The sequence below is a fragment of the Argiope bruennichi genome, chromosome 11, assembly GCF_947563725.1.
Source record: "Argiope bruennichi chromosome 11, qqArgBrue1.1, whole genome shotgun sequence".
NCBI lineage: Eukaryota > Metazoa > Arthropoda > Arachnida > Araneae > Araneidae > Argiope > Argiope bruennichi.
Window position 1 is genome coordinate 38,806,220 of NC_079161.1, and position 7,823 is coordinate 38,814,042.

Below are 7,823 nucleotides of genomic sequence, written 5' to 3' on the forward strand. Positions count from 1 at the left end.
TCATGTAATACTACACTTCTTTAACACTCTCATTCCTAATATCATCTTATTTCGGGTACATCAGAATACACGAAGCCTGAATTCCTCTTTCAAAGACAAATCACCTTCTCAAAATCGCAAAGATAACGCGTACTCTTAAGGGGTTGTTTAGAAAAGAGATCTCCATTTAGCTGATAAATATTGAGGAAATTTTTGCTAAAACATCATATGAATGTTCTTAGAAAACCTCTCTGACCTCCAAATCCATCCGGGCGAGCGCCTGTAAAGAACAAAGCACTCACCAATGGTATTCAGTCAATCACATTTAATGAAGGGAAAGAAATTTGGAAGTAATATCCAGGGGACTCGAGCAGACTCTGTAGCTCGTTTGCGGCCTTTCTCTATCGATAGAGTTAATGCATTTAAATGCGCATATCGTACTACATCTACCTAACGATTATCACGCCATGAACGATGATGGTGTGCATTTTTTAAATTATTTAGTATGAACAAGAGATTCTAAAATTAAATCACAGCTACACATTCAATGCGTATCACATGTTCATGTAAGAATGTCGTTTATTTCAATCACAAAAAATGAATGAAGATATCCAATGCACAATTATTTTTAACAAATAATTGTGATTTGCTTACAAGAATGTGACATGATTATAATTAGTATATTATGGAAACAACTTTCAATTTTTTCTTATTACTTCGGTTTCAAATATCTAAAATTGATTGTCCTTACAAGACGAATTTCTACAAAGTTTCTTAAGTAATGTACGAAAAAAAAAATTTTCTGCTACTTACATACATGGTGTGTTCTCTAATCGCACCCCAATAGTTAATTTTTTAATTAATAGATATAGGAAAACATTTTCAATTGAATAAAATGTTCTAAATGGAAAAGAGAATTATATTTTATATTGTCTAAGTCAATAAACTTAGAAAATTAGGATGTTTCAAATTCATACAGTTTTTATGCTAGTTATTTTTTTTTAATTGAGCGCAAAAATCCAATTAAATTTTTTATTTGTACTTCATTGTGGTACACGCTGAATGCAACAGCTGATGCAATCAAGCCAAATGAAGGCATGATGTAGGAATCTCTATCGATTATTACGATGAGTTTGAATATGTTTCAATTTTTTTTCCCAAATACTCATTTTGTTAATGTTTTTTTAGTATTAATATTTATTTCATTCAACATGGTATTTTAAGCATAAAATTCTTTTCATGGCCGATATCCCATATGTCATGAAGAAATATTTTTTTTACATCCTCTGCTAATTGACTATTGAGCTAATTTATAATCGAACATTATCTGAGGGAAGATATATTATTTCAATGATAAGTTGTTCCCAAAATTTCAACAAATCCATAATTTTATTTATTTGTATAAATAAGAAAATCAAAGAATATTTAACTTAATGTTGTTCATTAAATTCCATAATAAAATAAATAAATTACACAGAAATCGTAAAGAGTTTCTCAACTGTGTTTTTGCCCCTCATGAAACTATTTCACGAAAATGTTGCAATTATAATCATAATATACTATTAAAATTTGGAATCTTATCATTATATGAATAAATAATAATAATTTTGTATTCACGATTCAAATTTCACAATATACTTTTTCAAAATTGCAGAGATAATATAATTTAACATGAATTAATATTTATTTCAAATTACTTCATAATATATTAGATGGTTATTAGTATAATTAGTAATCAAATTTGTGTTGTCAAAATCCACTAACAAAAATTAGATTAGTTCCATCACGCAATAGTTAGGACCAATAGAAAAACAATTGCAAACAAAATTGATGCAATAAACGGAATGTGGAAAAAGATTATTCATTGTATTTTGCTCTCTCTGTATATAAACTCTTTACAAAATATCTTTAAATATTCAATAATTTTTTTATAAATTTCATTTTTAATGTATTAAAAACATTGTTATTCAAAATAGTTAAATATGAATACGTTATGAGAATCTTTTTATTATAATACTAGCTTTTACCTGCGACTTCTTACGTGTGGAAATAGATTGGAATTTATAGCATCAATGGCTTTATCTTTTGTTACTCCTGCGCATGCGTGAATTTTCAACGCCAACTTTTGCAACACAAATGTATGCATTTTCTACGCCAGTTGGGATAACGCAATACAGATTATAAATTTTTAATTTCTTTTATTCTGTTTTATTTTATTCAAAAGTACTTTAGAATGAATCCGAAAGATCGATTAATTAAAAATGTTTCATTTTAAATGTATCGAACACTAAGAAAATAAACAGAATCGTTTGAAATAATAGTCAAAATCATGTTAAGCCTAATATCATTGGCGTGGGGAAAAAAACCCTAAAGCTTTACTCATTTGGTAATGTTTGGTAGATTTTTGGCTGGAAAGTTAGTTTTTAATTAATAAACAGTTAACCACTCAATTAAACAGAATAAATAGTAGCCTATGTCCTATTCCAGACTATAATCTATCTCTCAGCTAAATTTCATCCAATTCTGTTCAGCCGTTCTGGCGTGATTGACTAACAAACATCCATCCACCCAAACTTTCACATTTATAATAGTAGTATATATAGACCACCGCGTAATTATTAAAAAATAATAACAATAATACTGCCCCGATATATGAGGCCATAAATAACGTACTGTTCACAGGAACAGAATAAAATTTTGGTTCAAGGCATTTTGAGCTGTGCTCAAGAATCGTATGAAAAACAACAATTAAACTGCAGCAGTTACGGTTACAATGAGAAAATTTCAAAAATTTTCAAATGGCAACACCAATTTTTTTTTTATTGGAATGTGTTCTCCATAGCAAAAAGCAACAAGGGAAGGAACAAGCGTAGAAATAGTATAACTGGAGCGCGAAAATCACCAGCGGTAGACAGACTAAGAAGAAAAGAAAAAATGACCAATAACAGCAGAGAAGTAACATTTTATTGTGTTTTATAAATTTTCTACTTGACCTACTTCAATCCGGATGACACTTTACATGCGGCAGATGGTGCTTTGAACCAAAGCATATACGACGCCGAAAGGGGATCAGGTAGAAACCGCTATTTGGTGGGGATCTTCGGTGTTCAACACAATAAACGTTGAAATTGAATTCTACATTTAAAATCTCAAACTACATGATTTCACTGTCATCTTGTTCCAATGTCGAAAATGAATTATGAAACTTTAAATGGCAAATATCTCTATTATTGGTAACTGAGACGCCATTGCTGGATTGGAATCTTCGGAGACCAGGGACTATCTGCGTTGGAATTGCGTTGGTTGGCAAGTAATATTAAATTATCAGGTAGAAACCACTATTTGGTGGGGATCATCGGTGTTCAGCACAATCTATATTGAAATTGAATTCTGCATTGAAAATGTCAAACTAAATGATTTCACTGCCACCGTGTTTCAAAGTTAAAGATGAATTATGAAACATCAAATGAAAAATATCTCTGTTATCGGTAAGAAATGTGCCGTTGCTTGATTGGGAACCTTCGAGGGCCAGGGACTATCTAAGTTGGAATTGCGTTGGTTAAGAAGTAATATTTTTTTCTGTTGTATTTAACCCTTTAAACTGCAATTTACTTTTATTTAGCAGTCATTAATTTCTTTTGGATTAAGAGGAGATATTGATATAGAAACTTACATTTTTTTTTCTTTAAAAACTTTTTTCATGAATAAATTTTTTTACAAATAACATCAACACTCAGTAATTTCTGGCCAGTGCAGCACATCAATGTCAGTTTGTTCAAATGGCTCATAACAAGCTGAACTCGTCATTTAATTTAAAAAAGTAAGTAAGATTTTAAATCCGATAAACTCTTGTTGTTTATTTTTGCTGCTCTCTTTGTTATAAAGAGAATATTAGAAATTATTTATCAAATTAAGTTTTGCACACATTTTTCTTTGACATTTACTTTTATTGATAAATTGGAGATCTCACGGAACATTAAGCATCATAAACTATGTTGCAGAAAGCGAAGATTAAAATAATAAAAGAAATCATCCGACAAAATTAAAATGATTAAATTACGGTAGTTTTGTGAAATGCAAATAAAAAGAAACATTTTATCTTATGCAGCAAAGTTAATTTTGTAACTGTAAAACAGAAGATATTTTACGTTTTGAACGAACATCCAATAAAGAGTTTCAAATCCATATCAGAAATTTATTTTTATTGGCAATAAGTAAATGATCCTTTTAGTGTTTTGTTATTTATGACATGGCAGAAAACATAAATAAATTGGAAAGTTACTTGCATAATTCTTTCATTGCAATAGAGCATAATGTCTATCTGAAACTTCGTTAAATTTTTGAATTAATGTCTGAAATTTCATCATTACCGCAACTAAAATACTTAAGTTCTGTTACTCATATGCTAAAAGATATTTAATATCAAAGTTAATTCGGAAATATAGATGGACATTTCCATGTTACTCAAAGCAAATAGCAAAAATACGAAAAATAATTACAGACAAGAATTACATTTAGCTAAAAAGTTAAGGGAAAAACAGAAATGATCCTTCACGTTTAAAATAATTGGAGAAATATTAGAGAGGAAATTTTATATACTAATAGTTATGAATTATTATATATGGCAACCATAATAGATCCAATATGTCAAAATACAGGCAACTCAATCTCAGGAGACACCCGAGCACAAGTCGAATCTGATTGGTTTGTCAGATCAGTGAACTGAAAACCTCCAAATTCGTTTCTCGCCAATTTTACAGTAACCAATTTTTAACTGTGAAGCGGCAAGCATTGTTCCGTATTGCAAGGATAAGCAATTAACATGGAATTTAAATGTGCGCTTGTCATGCGGCGCTGAATTTTATAAAAATTGCAGTTATTTTAAACGCATTTCATAAAAAAACTGTTCATAATATTTTCTTTTCAAATATAGAAATAAGAGCTTCTCCCTGTGAAGTTATCGGCTTCAGTTCCGAACACATATTTTAAAATGGATCCAGTGAGAGTTTTGTAGATGTGTGCATTTCATTTTTATTGAAAGACAACATTTATAAACCTAAACAACATTTATTAGCCTAATAAACCTATATAATAACAGTTCATAATATTTTCTTTTCAAATATAGAAATAAGAGCACACTTGGAAACATGTAGCAGACCCTAATTTCTTCTATATCAGCTTTATTATAAAACAGATGTGAGTGTAAAATTTTAATCAACTGAATTAGAAAACAAAATACTACAGTACTGATATCTATTCCCAAATTAACTTCGCCAAAGTACGCATCTAATTGCCAAAAGGAAAGATAAATAGCCAACAGAAGATTTCCCATGACGTATAGTTGGAAGTCATGTGATATGACAAACCAATCAGATTCGACTTGTGCTCGAGTGTCTCCTGAGATTGAGGCGCCTGTAACAAAATCGTAAATAATAATTTACATTCTAAAAAATCCCATCTCTTATCATTATGTTTAAAATGAAAAAACAGCACATGCTTTTATCCGTTTTGTTATATATAATTTAAATAAATGATTTCATTAACTAAAACAAGAACCAAAAATTTGAAAGTTAATCGTATGAAAAATTATATAGTTTATGATAGTTATAGTAATAGCGTTTAGCTATTTAAAGAAACACAACTATGAATATATAGATTCTATATCGATATGGCATATTGCAAAGGAAAATGCAAAGTGATTATACTCAGTCATGATGATATGGGCGGAATATCACCTTCTACGTTAAATTGTTAAAAACTCGATAGCTATTCCTCATGGTGATACATATCTCAGTAATAGCTATTCTATTTAGTAAAATTGGAAGGTTATATTCAAGTACTGTGGCTCAAATATATTTGAAAAGTGAAAATTTTCATCACAAATAAGAAGAAAAAAAATCATAAATTTCTGAAAAGCAGAGATGAGAAGGAAATATTCAAGTCTTATGTGTTAATAACAAAATGTAAAAAAAAAAAAAAACAAATTTAGGAGTAATCAAAGAAAAAAATAATTAAAAAAAAGGATAAGCTTCTGAAAACTGAAGCTGTAACAGAAAAAAAACAATTTCGAATTGATATGCCAGTGAAATGCGATTGATACGAGTGAAAATAGAACATAGCAATGGTTCTTAAAATATATAATTGTAGCAATGATTCGCCACGATGTTCTTCTTCAAAATCCTACAAGTGCTATGCATTACTGTCGATACTGCTACGTTCAGTGGTGGCGGGATGGTCGGCTGTACGCAAGAAGAAGAAGTGCTATGCATCAATAACAAAATATTTTCTAAGAAACGAATAATTCCAGAATAAGCAAAGAAAAAAATAATAAAGAAAAGGATAAACTTCTGAAAAGAAGAAGCTGTGATAAAAATAGGCGATTTCGAATTTGTATACCAGTGCAACGCGTGAATGAAAATAGAACATAGCAACGGTTCTTAAAATATATAATCATTGCAATGATTTGCTACGAGTTCTTCTTCAAAATCCTTTAAATGCTATGCATTAATAACAAAATCTTTTATAAAAATCAAATAATTCCGGAATAAGGAAGGGAAAAATTAAGAAAGGATAAGCTTCTAAAAAGCAGAATCTGTAGCAGAAACAGACAGCTACGAATTTATATATCAGCACAATACAGAAGTGAAAACAGAACATAGCGATGGTTCTTAAAATATACAATCATTGCAATGATTTGCTACGAGTTCTTCTTCAAAATCATTTAAGTGCTATGCATTAATAACAAAATCTTTTATAAAAATAGAATAATTCCGGAATAAGGAAGGGAAAAATTAAGAAAGGATAAGCTTCTAAAAAGCAGAATCTGTAGCAGAAACAGACAGCTACGAATTTATATATCAGCACAATACACAAGTGAAAACAGAACATAGCGATGGTTCTTAAAATATACAATCATTGCAATGATTTGCTACGAGTTCTTCTTCAAAATCATTTAAGTGCTATGCATTAATAACAAAATCTTTTATAAAAATAGAATAATTCCGGAATAAGGAAGGGAAAAATTAAGAAAGGATAAGCTTCTAAAAAGCAGAATCTGTAGCAGAAACAGACAGCTACGAATTTATATATCAGCACAATACACAAGTGAAAACAGAACATAGCGATGGTTCTTAAAATATACAATCATTGCAATGATTTGCTACGAGTTCTTCTTCAAAATCATTTAAGTGCTATGCATTAATAACAAAATCTTTTATAAAAATAGAATAATTCCGGAATAAGGAAGGGAAAAATTAAGAAAGGATAAGCTTCTAAAAAGCAGAATCTGTAGCAGAAACAGACAGCTACGAATTTATATATCAGCACAATACACAAGTGAAAACAGAACATAGCGATGGTTCTTAAAATATATAATCACAGCAATGATTTGTCACAATGTTCTGCTTCAAAGTCTTTTTGGCTGAAAGAATTTAGATTGTTTTTTATTTTTTTCCATATATCTGGTATCGAAGTAATACATAATTCGAAGACTAGATTAAAGCCACTTGCAGAAATCAATAGAATGACAAGAGCTTTAATATTATGCTGCATAAGAAGGACTGTATTCTTCTTATTTTCAGCCATTTACTGTATAAGAGTTTTAATTTGTATTCTGCTACCTATTTTAGCACCTATCAAAAGAAAAGAAATTATTATTATGGTCGGAAAGCTGTTAGAAGATTCAGTCTACATATCAATTTACCGGAAAAGAGCATCCATGTTATACATAACCAAGCAATTGGACGGGATAAATGACATAATACAGCTGAATGATGCCAGAAAGCAAAAGAAAATATTTTTGACATTCCTTGTTATTCAGAATCTTATAGGGATTTTAGGTCTCG